The sequence below is a fragment of the Thamnophis elegans genome, chromosome Z, assembly GCF_009769535.1.
Source record: "Thamnophis elegans isolate rThaEle1 chromosome Z, rThaEle1.pri, whole genome shotgun sequence".
In the NCBI taxonomy this organism is placed as follows: Eukaryota; Metazoa; Chordata; class Lepidosauria; order Squamata; family Colubridae; genus Thamnophis; species Thamnophis elegans.
The window spans coordinates 135,106,380-135,124,745 of NC_045558.1; positions in this window are offsets into that span (position 1 = coordinate 135,106,380).

Sequence of the window (18,366 nt, forward strand, 5' to 3'; positions counted from 1 at the left end):
AAACCAGAAAATAAACACACTGTTATATCATCTGAATTTGGGTAGCTTCTGTTTGTAAAGGTATTCTTCTTTGGGTTAAATAATATTGTGAGTTGGACTCAGATTCCTCCACAAGCTCTTCAGATACCTTCTTGTGTCTTTTTTTTCAGATGTTCTGGCAGGTGTTTCAATAACTGAATCAGGAGGAGGAGTGAAGAATCCTGGAGATTTCACTTTGACTTACTTGCACAAACTCGGGCTTCAATATTGATAGCTACTGGATGGTTTGGGTCCACCAGGCAGATGGAAAAGGGTTGGAGTGGATCGCAGATATAAATAAAGGCACCACGTATTATGCCAATTCTTTTAAAGGGAGAGTCACAATCTCCAAAGATAGTTCCAGGAGCCAAGTTTATCTAGACGTGAATGGACTGAAAGCCAAAGACACAGCCAAATATTACTGCAGGAGGCAACACAGTGGAGAAAAATGAATCTGAGCTTGTGCTAAAACCTACAGTTTATGTGGCCAAAGGAAAGTTTCATTTGGATTCGCTCCAATGAAAAAGGAACCACAATAGGACAGGTTTAAATATATCACGAGCAATTCCTTTGGGATCTCCCTCAGCTGTTTTAGCAAGAAGATAAACAGAGTGAGAAGGGACTTGATTTGCCTATGCACAGCATCTGAAAGAGTAATTTTGCTCAAGATGGATTTTGACAGACCTGAACACAGCCCTATCTAACCAAATTATTTTCAATGTAGAAAATGTAAAATCTTAAATTTAGGCAAGAAAAAACAAAAAGACACATACAGACTGGGTGAAACCAGGCTTAATAGCAATAACCATGAAAGGGATCTTGCAGTCTTAGTGGACAACCAATTAAATATGAGCCAAAAGTGCCAACACAATCCTAAACTGCATCGACAGAGGGATAAAACCAAGATCATCTGAGGTACTAATACCAGTCTATAAAGGCTTAATAAGACAACACCTAGAACTCTGAATCCAGTTTTGGTCACCACACTATAAAAAATGATGATGAGATTCCAGAAAAAGTGCAGAGAAGAGAAACCAGGATGTTTAGGGGACTGGAGACTACAACATATGAAGAACGGTTGCAGGAACTGGGCATGGCTAATCTAGTAAAGAGAAGGACCAGGGGAGACAGGATAGCAATCTTGCAGCATTCTATTGTATGCACATCCTTGTGACAGTTGAAGATTTCATTCCAATGAATCTCCAGAAGAAGAAGAAGAAGAAGAAGAAGAAGAAGAAGAAGAAGAAGAAGAAGAAGAAGAAGAAGAAGAGAGGAGGAGGAGGAGGAGGAGGAGGAGGAGGAGGAGGAGGAGGAGGAGGAGGAGGAGGAGGAGGAGGAGGAGGAGGAGGAACAACAAGAAGAACAACAACACCAACAACGAGAAGAAAAGAAGAAGAGGAGGAGGAGGAGGAAGAAGAAGAACAAGAAGAACAAGAAGAAAAGAAGAAGAATTAGAAGGAGGAGGAGAAGAGGGAGAAAGAGAAGGAGAAAGAGAAGGAGAAGGAGAGGCGGATAAACAATACTTACTTGGGATGATACAATAGCATAATATTTTTGCAGAAGAAATCACAATATACCATATTTTTCAGACTATAAGACACACCAGAGTATAAGACACACCAAGATTTTGAAGAGGTAAATTTTTTAAAAGTGTTTGCCCTCCCTGCTCCCAGGAGCACTTTGCAGGCCTCCCAAACCCTCTGTGCCTCCATTTTTGCAGAAAATGGGAAGTGCGGGGAGTGGTTTCGGGAGGCCAAAAATGCTACATTCAGTGTATAAGATGACCCAGATTTTCACCCTCTTTTTCACGGGGAAAAAGTTCCGCCTTATACTCTGAAAAATAAGGTTGGTCCCAGTAGAAACAGTAGTCCTCTTGCTCTGATGTAGCTACATTTGCAACACAAGCCTGTCTACACACCACAGACTAGCCAATAAATGCATAGGATACTTTGCTTTATGTAAATGACTTCCTGGTATACCGTGCATTAAAATGGAAGCCTTGGTGAATGAAGAAAGTATTAGAAGTTCCTGGATTGCTTTTCACCTTTCGTATTTTCCTTCTTGAAAGCATGGTTCTGAAACTTCTGATAAGTTTCCTCTTTGTGTTCCCAGCATGTAAGATCAAGTAGAAAACAAATGTTGTTTTTAGGTAGAGATGAATTTTTTGTGTATTTTTTCCCCACACGCTTATTTATTTATTTATTTATTTTTGCAATCCATGCAGGCGCTACTTCCAAAATTACAATTACTCAACCTGCTGCTCAAATGAAAAGACCAGGGGAAAGGATGAGGCTCACCTGTACAGTTTCTGGATTTCCTCTCGGAAGCTCTGGAATAAGCTGGATGCGTCAGGTCTCTGGAAAGGAACTGGAATGGATCGGGGACATCTGGCACAGTGGCGTGACTGTTTTTAGCACCATCTTTCGGAGTCGGGCCAGCATCACAAAAGACAATACTAGGAGCCAAGTGGACTTGCAGCTCAATGCTTTAAAGGCTGAAGACACAGCTGTATATTATTGCATAAGACACAATGAGAAAAATCTCCGTACAAGCCGGTTAAAAACCACTTTTTTTTTTTTAATTTAAGCACCGTCATTCTCCTGTGCGTATCCAACAGGCAGCTGGAGGAACTCTTTGGTGTGTTACTGTTTCCTGAACCAGAAGTCCAAAACTTGCCAGCATGTTGGAAGAGCCGAGGTGGTGCAGTGGTTAGAATGCAGTACTGCAGCCACTTCAGCTGACTGTTAGCTGCAGTTCGGCGGTTCAAATCTCACCGGCTCAGGGTTGACTCAGCCTTCCATCCTTCCGAGGTGGGTGAAATGAGGATCCAGACTGTGGGGGCAATATGCTGACTCTGTAAACCGCTTAGAGAGGACTGAAAGTCCTATGAAGCGGTATATAAGTCTAACTGCTATTGCTATTGCTATGTTCTCACCCCAAGATTTCTGTTCTGATCTAGGCTTCCCCAAAAAGCATGCGGCAAAACCCCTTTTATTAAATGAATCCGAATTCCTCTCATTCACATTCAGCAAAGGCCTGGCCAACAGTCTTTCAAAGGAATATTTATTTCTACAGACCTTATTTGTCTTGGAAAGCTGCCATGTAAATATTTTCCAAATGAGGTGCTGTTCAAGGAAAGACTGGGCACAGAGTTTCTGAAATTCACGGACTGATCTTCACACTCCTGAAATGAATCTAATGACCAAATGACTGAATTGTTTCCTGCAAAAGCCGACTCCCCTTTTGCACCTCTTCTATTTCCTATGGGAGGGGCCAATCACTGTCCACCTGCGGCTTTACTCCCACGTCGACCCTGATTTCTGAGTTGTTCTTTTCTTCTGGGAGCTCTGTGCATGCGCAGGCTGATAACAGGCTCCAGCTGTTCCTCTGCCTCACTGCTGTCTAGCTCCATAGGCACCTGATCACTGCCAGATGGTACTGGCCCCCTCTCTGCCTCCAACATAGACCCCCGTTGGAGCCTTCCCCAGCCTCCAGGACTGGCCCATGCTCCTCCCCAACCTCTTCACTGTCCAACTCTGCTGCCAGTTCCACTGGCCACTGGCAGGACACAACAATTTCTTTAAAAAGTAACTGTCAACCTGAGCCAAGAAAAGTCACTCAAAAATTAACCAAAACACAACCAGGTGAAAAATTCCATTTTTCTTTTGGCCTCTTCCATCAACTCCTTGAAGGAAGTAAAAGCAGTGACTGTTGATAAATATAGGATCCCCAATATGATCACCAATGTCCGATTATGGAGATGGAAGAAGAAGAAGAAGAAGAAGAAGAAGAAGAAGAGGAGGAGGAGGAGGAGGAGGAGGAGGAGGAGGAGGAGGAGGAGGAGGAGGAGGAGGAGTTGAGTTGGAGGAGGAGGAAGAGGAGGAGGAGGAAGAGGAGGGGGAGGAAGAGGAGGATTTCAATCTCAGAATTATCTAGAATGCCTAAGTATTTGTAGGCTTCATTTCCACTGCATTTAATTAGTTGGCCATTGGGCATTTCAATTCCCTCACATGTAGTGAATTTTGCCCCTTTTTATGGATACAGTGGCACATTTTTCCATGCCAAACTGCACTGAAATATTGGTGCTGAATACTCGGACTGTGTTTGTCAGTGATTGGATTTCTATTTCTGACTTTCCATATAGTTTCAAATCATCCATATATAATAAATGTGAAAAGTTTTTCAGCTTCTTTGGCTGTTTGGTAGCCTAATTTCATTTTTTTTTAGAGTACTGATAGTGGGATCATGGTGATGATGAAGAGAAGAGGTGAAAGTGAATCACCCTGGAAAATTTCTCGCTTGATATTAACCATTCCGTAGTTCTCATTCCCTACTGCCAACTCAGTTCTCCATTGTTTCATCGCCTTTTCAGTAAAGGATGTAATATTTTTGCTAACGCCAGTTGTTTCTAAGCATTTTATGATCCAACTATGTGGCAGTGAGTCAAATGCCTTTTTGTAATCAATCCAGACCATATTCAAGTTTGTTTTTCTGTTCTTACAATTTTCTAATATCATTTTATCAATTAGAAGCTGATCTTTTGTGCCCCTGCTCCTTCTTTTGTTGCCTTTTTGGTCTACTGGCAAGATGTTGTTTGTTTCCAAATAATCCATCATGTTATCTGCAATAATGCCTGTGAGTAATTTGAAGGTTGTTGGCAAGCATGTTATTGGTCTGTAGTTTTCAGGTGTTGTTCCCTTAGTTGCATCTTTCTGAATCAAGTATGTTTTTCCAGTTGTCAACCATTCATCAATTTGGCCCTTTTGTAAAATTTCATTCAGTTGCCTGGCCAATATTGCATGTAAACTGGTCAGATATTTGAGCCAGAAACCATGTAATTGGTCCTTTCCAGGTGATGTCGAATTCTTTACCTTTTTAACTCGATTTTTGACCATCTCAGTTGTTATTTCTAATACTTGCATTTGTTTGTTGCCAATGCTTTTCTCAAAGTCATGTATCCACTTTGCTTCCTTGTTGTAGTCCTTTGCATTTTCCCACAATTCTTTCCAGAATTCAACTGTGGCCTGTTTTTCTGGTTTTTCACTTTTGGTGTCACCATTTACATTAAGACTTTGGTAAAAACGCCGTTGGTCTGATCGAAATTGCTGATTTTGTTTATATTGGATGATTCGTGCCTCATATCTTTCAATTTTTCTAGCTGTTGCTGTTATCTGCTGTTTTACAATCTCTACAGCTTCATTGATGTTTCTTGTATCCAATCTATATCTCCTGATTAGCCGATCTCTGATTTTGTTGTTTTTAAGCCGTTGCTCATGCATGTTCTTTAAGTTACTAGCATCTGCCCTTAATTTTTTGATTTTTTGTTCTAAACGGATTTTCCACTTTGGCTTTGATGCTTTTTCTGTTGTGTGACTAGGTACTTTAATTTTAATGCCTAGTTCATTAGTGACTATTACAGCTGCGCTGTACATTAACTGGTTTGTTTCCAAGATGGATCCCGATTCAATTGTTGAAAACACTGCATTAACCATTTTCATGATAGGGGCCAAAATTTTCTTAGGCACAGTTTTTAGTGATGGTAAACGTTGCCTTTCCTCATTAAGCAGAAAATGCTCCATGATCTTATCCTTCAATTCTTTTTGTTTTTGAGTTAGTTCATCAGTTGGTTCAGTGATAACTGGTTCTAGTGGTGGTGGTATTATTTCCTCCCCGAGAGCTTCTTCTGGGAGTTCTACTATAATGTCTTTAGTTGTGTCTTGAATATCAGTTATTTCCGCTTGTGATATTGTTTTTGGGGTTTTGCAATTTGCCTGAATTTCCTCATGTTCAACTTCACTAAACACTTTATTCCGTATAATAAATCGCCTTTGATCTGCTAGTCGTTGTTCACTAACATTTGAATGTGGATATTGTTGTTTCCATAATTCATACATTCTCCTTAAATAGCCTCTTTTTTCTGGCTCTGAGTTGTAGTAACAGGCCATTATGGCACGGTTTTCATCTGCACTATATTTTTGTCGTTTTGTTGGCTGGTCCACTTGTAGCCCACTTGTCGACGGATGTCCAGGGACCCCAACATCCGCCGCGGCCCTTGTTAACCCGCGCGACGACTGATGCGGTATGGAATTCTTATTTGTTTTTTTCACCATATTGTATGGGTTGGCGGGGTTTTTTTTACGGGACCAGATGCCAACCTGACCCCAACCTTCCTCCTTTCTCATCCGGGCTTGGGACCGGCAACGGCGGAGTTGTATTATTATTATTATTATTATTATTGTTAGTATGATTCTTATTCTTATGATTATTATTATTATTATTATTATTATACAATTGTATCACAGCGGCCAGTTGTTTCGCCGGATTTGGCATTGGTTAATAGTCGGGCCCCACCCAGGGGCCTAGGACGTCGTAACGTATTTGCGTAATATGCGTGCAGATCCAAGCAGTGCGGCTTTTTGCATTTGACTGATGGTGATTTTGTCAATTTTTAACTGTTTTAAATTTAATTCCAGTGCTTTTGGAATAGCACCCAGTGTGCCAATTACCACTGGAATTACCACTGCTGGTTTGTGCCATAGTCGTTGAATTTCGATTTTTAAGTCCTGATATCTTGCGATTTTTTCATGTTCCTTCTCGGCGACCCTGCTATCACCTGGTATTGCGATGTCTATGATTGTGACCTTATTTTTCTCAACCAGTGTGATGTCTGGTGTATTATGCGCCAGTATTTTGTCGGTTTGTATACGGAAATCCCACAAGATCTTGACCATCTGATTTTCTGTGACTTTTTCAGGCTGATGTTCCCACCAGTTTGTTGCTGTTTTAATATTATAATTGTTGCACAAATTCCAATGGATCATTTGTGCTACTGAATTGTGCCGCAATTTATAATCAGTCTGCGCGATTTTTTTACAGCAGCTGAGTATGTGATCAACAGTTTCATCAACTTCTTTGCAAAGTCTGCATTTGGCATCATCAGAGGATTTTTCGATTTTGGCCTTAATGGCATTTGTGCGGATAGCTTGTTCTTGCGCAGCCAGGATTAGTGACTCTGTTTCTTTCTTTAATGTACCTGTTTTTAACCATAACCAAGTTTGTTCACTGTTTGTTCATTATTATTATTATACAATTGTATCACAGCGGCCAGTTGTTTCGCCAGATTTGGCATTGGTTAATAGTCGGGCCCCACCCAGGGGCCTAGGACGTCGTAACGTATTTTCGTAATATGCGTGCAGATCCAAGCAGTGCGGCTTTTTGCATTTGACTGATGGTGATTTTGTCAATTTTTAACTGTTTTAAATGTAATTCCAGTGCTTTTGGAATAGCACCCAGTGTGCCAATTACCACTGGAATTACCACTGCTGGTTTGCGCCATAGTCGTTGAATTTCGATTTTTAAATCCTGGTATCTTGCGATTTTTTCATGTTCCTTCTCGGCGACCCTGCTATCACCTGGTATTGCGATGTCTATGATTGTGACCTTATTTTTCTCAACCAGTGTGATGTCTGGTGTGTTATGCGCCAGTATTTTGTCGGTTTGTATACGGAAATCCCACAAGATCTTGACCATCTGATTTTCTGTGACTTTTTCAGGCTGATGTTCCCACCAGTTTGTTGCTGTTTTAATATTATAATTTTTGCACAACTTCCAATGGATCATTTGTGCTACTGAATTGTGCCGCAATTTATAATCAGTCTGCACGATTTTTTTACAGCAGCTGAGTATGTGATCAACAGTTTCGTCAGCTTCTTTGCAAAGTCTGCATTTGGCATCATCAGAGGATTTTTCGATTTTGGCCTTAATGGCATTTGTGCGGATAGCTTGTTCTTGCGCAGCCAGGATTAGTGACTCTGTTTCTTTCTTTAATGTACCTGTTTTTAACCATAACCAAGTTTGTTCCCTGTCCACTTTATCTTTTATTTTTTCCAGAAATTGACCATGCAGTGCTTTGTTCTGCCAACTCTCCATTCTTGATTTTATCACATCTTTTCTGTATTCTTGTTTCGTCCGTTGGGCCTTCAGTAGATTTTTGTTCTTTACTTCGATTAATAGATGTTCTTGACTTTCTTTTAAATAATCAGCCAGTGCATGTTTTTCCTCTTCAACTGTTTGCTTCACTTGTAATAATCCTCTGCCACCTGATTTTCGGGGCAGATATAGTCTATCAGTATCACCACGTGGATGTAAACTGTAGTGCATTGTCATTAGTTTCCTGGTTTTTCGGTCCAAAAGGTCCAAATCAGCTTGTGTCCAGTTAACTATGCCAGCTGTGTATCTTATAACTGGTATTGCCCAGTTATTTATGGCCTTGATTGTATTTCCACCATTCAATTTAGATTTCAAAATTTTCCTAACTCTGTTGGTGTACTCTCGCCTGACAATAGTTTTTACTTCTCCATGCTTGATGTTATCCAACTGCAGAATGCCTAAGTATTTGTAGGCTTCATTTTCTTTGCATTTAATTAGTTGGCCATTGGGCATTTCAATTCCCTCAGATGCAGTGATTTTGCCTCTTTTTATGGATACAGTGGCGCATTTTTCCATGCCAAACTGCATTGAAATATCGGTGCTGAATACTCGGACTGTATTTGTCAATGATTGGATTTCTATTTCTGACTTTCCATAGAGTTTCAAATCATCCATATATAGTAAATGCGAAATTTTTTCAGCTTTTTTGGCTGTTTGGTAGCCTAATTTCATTTTTTTTAAGATTACTGATAGTGGGATCATTGCGATGATGAAGAGAAGAGGTGAAAGTGAATCACCCTGGAAAATTCCTCGCTTGATATTAACCATTCCGTAGCTCTCATTCCCTACTGCAAACTCAGTTCTCCATTGTTTCATTGCCTTTTCAGTAAAGGATGTAATATTTTTGCTAATGCCAGTTGTTTCTAAGCATTTTATGATCCAACTATGTGGCAGTGAGTCAAATGCCTTTTTGTAATCAATCCAGACCATATTCAAGTTTGTTTTTCTGTTCTTACAATTTTCTAATATCATTTTATCAATTAGAAGCTGATCTTTTGTGCCCCTGCTCCTTCTTTTGTTGCCTTTTTGGTCTACTGGCAAGATGTTGTTTGTTTCCAAATAATCCATCATGTTATCTGCAATAATGCCTGTGAGTAATTTGAAGGTTGTTGGCAAGCATGTTATTGGTCTATAGTTTTCAGGTGTTGTTCCTTTAGTTGGATCTTTCTGAATCAAGTATGTTTTTCCAGTTGTCAACCATTCATCAATTTGGCCCTTTTGTAAAATTTCATTCAGTTGCCTGGCCAATATTGCATGTAAACTGGTCAGATATTTGAGCCAGAAACCATGTAATTGGTCCTTTCCAGGTGATGTCCAATTCTTTACCTTTTTAACTCGATTTTTGACCATCTCAGATGTTATTTCTAATACTTGCATTTGTTTGTTGCCAATGCTTTTCTCAAAGTCATGTATCCACTTTGCTTCCTTGTTGTAGTCCTTTGCATTTTCCCACAATTCTTTCCAGAATTCAACTGTGGCCTGTTTTTCTGGTTTTTCACTTTTGGTGTCACCATTTACATTAAGACTTTGATAAAAACGCCGTTGGTCTGATCGAAATTGCTGATTTTGTTTATATTGGATGATTCGTGCCTCATATCTTTCAATTTTTCTAGCTGTTGCTGTTATCTGCTGTTTTACAATCTCTACAGCTTCATTGATGTTTCTTGTATCCAATCTATATCTCCTGATTAGCCGATCTCTGATTTTGTTGTTTTTAAGCCGTTGCTCATGCATGTTCTTTAAGTTACTAGCATCTGCCCTTAATTTTTTGATTTTTTGTTCTAAACGGATTTTCCACTTTGGCTTTGATGCTTTTTCTGTTGTGTGACTAGGTACTTTAATTTTAATGCCTAGTTCATTAGTGACTATTACAGCTGCGCTGTACATTAACTGGTTTGTTTCCAAGATGGATCCCGATTCAATTGTTGAAAACACTGCATTAACCATTTTCATGATAGGGGCCAAAATTTTCTTAGGCACAGTTTTTAGTGATGGTAAACATTGCCTTTCCTCATTAAGCAGAAAATGCTCCATGATCTTATCCTTCAATTCTTTTTGTTTTTGAGTTAGTTCATCAGTTGGTTCAGTGATAACTGGTTCTAGTGGTGGTGGTATTATTTCCTCCCCGAGAGCTTCTTCTGGGAGTTCTACTATAATGTCTTTAGTTGTGTCTTGAATATCAGTTATTTCCGCTTGTGATATTGTTTTTGGGGTTTTGCAATTTGCCTGAATTTCCTCATGTTCAACTTCACTAAACACTTTATTCCGTATAATAAATCGCCTTTGATCTGCTAGTCGTTGTTCACTAACATTTGAATGTGGATATTGTTGTTTCCATAATTCATACATTCTCCTTAAATAGCCTCTTTTTTCTGGCTCTGAGTTGTAGTAACAGGCCATTATGGCACGGTTTTCATCTGCACTATATTTTTGTCGTTTTGTTGGCTGGTCCACTTGTAGCCCACTTGTCGACGGATGTCCAGGGACCCCAACATCCGCCGCGGCCCTTGTTAACCCGCGCGACGACTGATGCGGTATGGAATTCTTATTTGTTTTTTTCACCATATTGTATGGGTTGGCGGGGTTTTTTTTACGGGACCAGATGCCAACCTGACCCCAACCTTCCTCCTTTCTCATCCGGGCTTGGGACCGGCAACGGCGGAGTTGTATTATTATTATTATTATTATACAATTGTATCACAGCGGCCAGTTGTTTCGCCGGATTTGGCATTGGTTAATAGTCGGGCCCCACCCAGGGGCCTAGGACGTCGTAACGTATTTGCGTAATATGCGTGCAGATCCAAGCAGTGCGGCTTTTTGCATTTGACTGATGGTGATTTTGTCAATTTTTAACTGTTTTAAATGTAATTCCAGTGCTTTTGGAATAGCACCCAGTGTGCCAATTACCACTGGAATTACCACTGCTGGTTTGTGCCATAGTCGTTGAATTTCGATTTTTAAGTCCTGATATCTTGCGATTTTTTCATATTCCTTCTCGGCGACCCTGCTATCACCTGGTATTGCGATGTCTATGATTGTGACCTTATTTTTCTCAACCAGTGTGATGTCTGGTGTATTATGCGCCAGTATTTTGTCGGTTTGTATACGGAAATCCCACAAGATCTTGACCATCTGATTTTCTGTGACTTTTTCAGGCTGATGTTCCCACCAGTTTGTTGCTGTTTTAATATTATAATTGTTGCACAAATTCCAATGGATCATTTGTGCTACTGAATTGTGCCGCAATTTATAATCAGTCTGCGCGATTTTTTTACAGCAGCTGAGTATGTGATCAACAGTTTCATCAACTTCTTTGCAAAGTCTGCATTTGGCATCATCAGAGGATTTTTCGATTTTGGCCTTAATGGCATTTGTGCGGATAGCTTGTTCTTGCGCAGCCAGGATTAGTGACTCTGTTTCTTTCTTTAATGTACCTGTTTTTAACCATAACCAAGTTTGTTCACTGTTTGTTCATTATTATTATTATTATTATTATTATTATTATTATTATTATTATTATTATTGTACAATTGTATCACAGCGGCCAGTTGTTTCGCCGGATTTGGCATTGGTTACTAGTCGGGCCCCACCCAGGGGCCTAGGACGTCGTAACGTATTTTCGTAATATGCGTGCAGATCCAAGCAGTGCGGCTTTTTGCATTTGACTGATGGTGATTTTGTCAATTTTTAACTGTTTTAAATGTAATTCCAGTGCTTTTGGAATAGCACCCAGTGTGCCAATTACCACTGGAATTACCACTGCTGGTTTGTGCCATAGTCGTTGAATTTCGATTTTTAAGTCCTGGTATCTTGCAATTTTTTCATGTTCCTTCTCGGCGACCCTGCTATCACCTGGTATTGCGATGTCTATGATTGTGACCTTATTTTTCTCAACCAGTGTGATGTCTGGTGTATTATGCACCAGTATTTTGTCAGTTTGTATACGGAAATCCCACAAGATCTTGACCATCTGATTTTCGGTGACTTTTTCAGGCTGATGTTCCCACCAGTTTGTTGCTGTTTTAATATTATAATTGTTGCACAAATTCCAATGGATCATTTGTGCTACTGAATTGTGCCGCAATTTATAATCAGTCTGCGCGATTTTTTTTACAGCAGCTGAGTATGTGATCAACAGTTTCGTCAGCTTCTTTGCAAAGTCTGCATTTGGCATCATCAGAGGATTTTTCGATTTTGGCCTTAATGGCATTTGTGCGGATAGCTTGTTCTTGCGCAGCCAGGATTAGTGACTCTGTTTCTTTCTTTAATGTACCTGTTTTTAACCATAACCAAGTTTGTTCACTGTTTGTTCATTATTATTATTATTATTATTATTATTATTATTATTATTATTATTATTATTATTGTACAATTGTATCACAGCGGCCAGTTGTTTCGCCGGATTTGGCATTGGTTACTAGTCGGGCCCCACCCAGGGGCCTAGGACGTCGTAACGTATTTTCGTAATATGCGTGCAGATCCAAGCAGTGCGGCTTTTTGCATTTGACTGATGGTGATTTTGTCAATTTTTAACTGTTTTAAATGTAATTCCAGTGCTTTTGGAATAGCACCCAGTGTGCCAATTACCACTGGAATTACCACTGCTGGTTTGTGCCATAGTCGTTGAATTTCGATTTTTAAGTCCTGGTATCTTGCAATTTTTTCATGTTCCTTCTCGGCGACCCTGCTATCACCTGGTATTGCGATGTCTATGATTGTGACCTTATTTTTCTCAACCAGTGTGATGTCTGGTGTATTATGCACCAGTATTTTGTCAGTTTGTATACGGAAATCCCACAAGATCTTGACCATCTGATTTTCGGTGACTTTTTCAGGCTGATGTTCCCACCAGTTTGTTGCTGTTTTAATATTATAATTGTTGCACAAATTCCAATGGATCATTTGTGCTACTGAATTGTGCCGCAATTTATAATCAGTCTGCGCGATTTTTTTACAGCAGCTGAGTATGTGATCAACAGTTTCGTCAGCTTCTTTGCAAAGTCTGCATTTGGCATCATCAGAGGATTTTTCGATTTTGGCCTTAATGGCATTTGTGCGGATAGCTTGTTCTTGCGCAGCCAGGATTAGTGACTCTGTTTCTTTCTTTAATGTACCTGTTTTTAACCATAACCAAGTTTGTTCCCTGTCCACTTTATCTTTTATTTTTTCCAGAAATTGACCATGCAGTGCTTTGTTCTGCCAACTCTCCATTCTTGATTTTATCACATCTTTTCTGTATTCTTGTTTCGTCCGTTGGGCCTTCAGTAGATTTTTGTTCTTTACTTCGATTAATAGATGTTCTTGACTTTCTTTTAAATAATCAGCCAGTGCATGTTTTTCCTCTTCAACTGTTTGCTTCACTTGTAATAATCCTCTGCCACCTGATTTTCGGGGCAGATATAGTCTATCAGTATCACCACGTGGATGTAAACTGTAGTGCATTGTCATTAGTTTCCTGGTTTTTCGGTCCAAAAGGTCCAAATCAGCTTGTGTCCAGTTAACTATGCCAGCTGTGTATCTTATAACTGGTATTGCCCAGGTATTTATGGCCTTGATTGTATTTCCACCATTCAATTTAGATTTCAAAATTTTCCTAACTCTGTTGGTGTACTCTCGCCTGACAATAGTTTTTACTTCTCCATGCTTGATGTTATCCAACTGCAGAATGCCTAAGTATTTGTAGGCTTCATTTTCTTTGCATTTAATTAGTTGGCCATTGGGCATTTCAATTCCCTCAGATGCAGTGATTTTGCCTCTTTTTATGGATACAGTGGCGCATTTTTCCATGCCAAACTGCATTGAAATATCGGTGCTGAATACTCGGACTGTATTTGTCAATGATTGGATTTCTATTTCTGACTTTCCATAGAGTTTCAAATCATCCATATATAGTAAATGCGAATTTTTTTCAGCTTTTTTGGCTGTTTGGTAGCCTAATTTCATTTTTTTTAAGATTACTGATAGTGGGATCATTGCGATGATGAAGAGAAGAGGTGAAAGTGAATCACCCTGGAAAATTCCTCGCTTGATATTAACCATTCCGTAGATCTCATTCCCTACTGCCAACTCAGTTCTCCATTGTTTCATCGCCTTTTCAGTAAAGGATGTAATATTTTTGCTAATGCCAGTTGTTTCTAAGCATTTTATGATCCAACTATGTGGCAGTGAGTCAAATGCCTTTTTGTAATCAATCCAGACCATATTCAAGTTCGTTTTTCTGTTCTTACAATTTTCTAATATCATTTTATCAATTAGAAGCTGATCTTTTGTGCCCCTGCTCCTTCTTTTGTTGCCTTTTTGCTCTACTGGCAAGATGTTGTTTGTTTCCAAATAATCCATCATGTTATCTGCAATAATGCCTGTGAGTAATTTGAAGGTTGTTGGCAAGCATGTTATTGGTCTGTAGTTTTCAGGTGTTGTTCCTTTAGTTGCATCTTTCTGAATCAAGTATGTTTTTCCAGTTGTCAACCATTCATCAATTTGGCCCTTTTGTAAAATTTCATTCAGTTGCCTGGCCAATATTGCATGTAAACTGGTCAGATATTTGAGCCAGAAACCATGTAATTGGTCCTTTCCAGGTGATGTCCAATTCTTTACCTTTTTAACTCGATTTTTGACCATCTCAGATGTTATTTCTAATACTTGCATTTGTTTGTTGCCAATGCTTTTCTCAAAGTCATGTATCCACTTTGCTTCCTTGTTGTAGTCCTTTGCATTTTCCCACAATTCTTTCCAGAATTCAACTGTGGCCTGTTTTTCTGGTTTTTCACTTTTGGTGTCACCATTTACATTAAGACTTTGATAAAAACGCCGTTGGTCTGATCGAAATTGCTGATTTTGTTTATATTGGATGATTCGTGCCTCATATCTTTCAATTTTTCTAGCTGTTGCTGTTATCTGCTGTTTTACAATCTCTACAGCTTCATTGATGTTTCTTGTATCCAATCTATATCTCCTGATTAGCCGATCTCTGATTTTGTTGTTTTTAAGCCGTTGCTCATGCATGTTCTTTAAGTTACTAGCATCTGCCCTTAATTTTTTGATTTTTTGTTCTAAACGGATTTTCCACTTTGGCTTTGATGCTTTTTCTGTTGTGTGACTAGGTACTTTAATTTTAATGCCTAGTTCATTAGTGACTATTACAGCTGCGCTGTACATTAACTGGTTTGTTTCCAAGATGGATCCCGATTCAATTGTTGAAAACACTGCATTAACCATTTTCATGATAGGGGCCAAAATTTTCTTAGGCACAGTTTTTAGTGATGGTAAACATTGCCTTTCCTCATTAAGCAGAAAATGCTCCATGATCTTATCCTTCAATTCTTTTTGTTTTTGAGTTAGTTCATCAGTTGGTTCAGTGATAACTGGTTCTAGTGGTGGTGGTATTATTTCCTCCCCGAGAGCTTCTTCTGGGAGTTCTACTATAATGTCTTTAGTTGTGTCTTGAATATCAGTTATTTCCGCTTGTGATATTGTTTTTGGGGTTTTGCAATTTGCCTGAATTTCCTCATGTTCAACTTCACTAAACACTTTATTCCGTATAATAAATCGCCTTTGATCTGCTAGTCGTTGTTCACTAACATTTGAATGTGGATATTGTTGTTTCCATAATTCATACATTCTCCTTAAATAGCCTCTTTTTTCTGGCTCTGAGTTGTAGTAACAGGCCATTATGGCACGGTTTTCATCTGCACTATATTTTTGTCGTTTTGTTGGCTGGTCCACTTGTAGCCCACTTGTCGACGGATGTCCAGGGACCCCAACATCCGCCGCGGCCCTTGTTAACCCGCGCGACGACTGATGCGGTATGGAATTCTTATTTGTTTTTTTCACCATATTGTATGGGTTGGCGGGGGTTTTTTTACGGGACCAGATGCCAACCTGACCCCAACCTTCCTCCTTTCTCATCCGGGCTTGGGACCGGCAACGGCGGAGTTGTATTATTATTATTATTATTATTATTATTATTATTATTATTATTATTATTATTATTATTATTATTATTATTATTATACAATTGTATCACAGCGGCCAGTTGTTTCGCCGGATTTGGCATTGGTTAATAGTCGGGCCCAACCCAGGGGCCTAGGACGTCGTAACGTATTTGCGTAATATGCGTGTAGATCCAAGCAGTGCGGCTTTTTGCATTTGACTGATGGTGATTTTGTCAATTTTTAACTGTTTTAAATGTAATTCCAGTGCTTTTGGAATAGCACCCAGTGTGCCAATTACCACTGGAATTACCACTGCTGGTTTGTGCCATAGTCGTTGAATTTCGATTTTTAAGTCCTGATATCTTGCGATTTTTTCATGTTCCTTCTCGGCGACCCTGCTATCACCTGGTATTGCGATGTCTATGATTGTGACCTTATTTTTCTCAACCAGTGTGATGTCTGGTGTATTATGCGCCAGTATTTTGTCGGTTTGTATACGGAAATCCCACAAGATCTTGACCATCTGATTTTCTGTGACTTTTTCAGGCTGATGTTCCCACCAGTTTGTTGCTGTTTTAATATTATAATTGTTGCACAAATTCCAATGGATCATTTGTGCTACTGAATTGTGCCGCAATTTATAATCAGTCTGCGCGATTTTTTTACAGCAGCTGAGTATGTGATCAACAGTTTCATCAACTTCTTTGCAAAGTCTGCATTTGGCATCATCAGAGGATTTTTCGATTTTGGCCTTAATGGCATTTGTGCGGATAGCTTGTTCTTGCGCAGCCAGGATTAGTGACTCTGTTTCTTTCTTTAATGTACCTGTTTTTAACCATAACCAAGTTTGTTCACTGTTTGTTCATTATTATTATTATTATTATTATTATTATTATTATTATTATTATTATTGTTGTTGTTGTTGTTGTTGTTGTACAATTGTATCACAGCGGCCAGTTGTTTCGCCGGATTTGGCATTGGTTACTAGTCGGGCCCCACCCAGGGACCTAGGACGTCGTAACGTATTTTCGTAATATGCGTGCAGATCCAAGCAGTGCGGCTTTTTGCATTTGACTGATGGTGATTTTGTCAATTTTTAACTGTTTTAAATGTAATTCCAGTGCTTTTGGAATAGCACCCAGTGTGCCAATTACCACTGGAATTACCACTGCTGGTTTGTGCCATAGTCGTTGAATTTCGATTTTTAAGTCCTGGTATCTTGCGATTTTTTTCATGTTCCTTCTCGGCGACCCTGCTATCACCTGGTATTGCGATGTCTATGATTGTGACCTTATTTTTCTCAACCAGTGTGATGTCTGGTGTATTATGCGCCAGTATTTTGTCGGTTTGTATACGGAAATCCCACAAGATCTTGACCATCTGATTTTCGGTGACTTTTTCAGGCTGATGTTCCCACCAGTTTGTTGCTGTTTTAATATTATAATTGTTGCACAAATTCCAATGGATCATTTGTGCTACTGAATTGTGCCGCAATTTATAATCAGTCTGCGCGATTTTTTTTACAGCAGCTGAGTATGTGATCAACAGTTTCATCAGCTTCTTTGCAAAGTCTGCATTTGGCATCATCAGAGGATTTTTCGATTTTGGCCTTAATGGCATTTGTGCGGATAGCTTGTTCTTGCGCAGCCAGGATTAGTGACTCTGTTTCTTTCTTTAATGTACCTGTTTTTAACCATAACCAAGTTTGTTCCCTGTCCACTTTATCTTTTATTTTTTCCAGAAATTGACCATGCAGTGCTTTGTTCTGCCAACTCTCCATTCTTGATTTTATCACATCTTTTCTGTATTCTTGTTTCGTCTGTTGGGCCTTCAGTAGATTTTTGTTCTTTACTTCGATTAATAGATGTTCTTGACTTTCTTTTAAATAATCAGCCAATCCATGTTTTTCTTCTTCAACTGTTTGCTTCACTTGTAATAATCCTCTGCCACCTGATTTTCGGGGCAGGTATAGTCTATCAGTATCACCACGTGGATGTAAACTGTAGTGCATTGTCATTAGTTTCCTGGTTTTTCGGTCCAAAAGGTCCAAATCAGCTTGTGTCCAGTTAACTATGCCAGCTGTGTATCTTATAACTGGTATTGCCCAGGTATTTATGGCCTTGATTGTATTTCCACCATTCAATTTAGATTTCAAAATTTTCCTAACTCTGTTGGTGTACTCTCGCCTGACAATAGTTTTTACTTCTCCATGCTTGATGTTATCCAACTGCAGAATGCCTAAGTATTTGTAGGCTTCATTTTCTTTGCATTTAATTAGTTGGCCATTGGGCATTTCAATTCCCTCAGATGCAGTGATTTTGCCTCTTTTTATGGATACAGTGGCGCATTTTTCCATGCCAAACTGCATTGAAATATCGGTGCTGAATACTCGGACTGTATTTGTCAATGATTGGATTTCTATTTC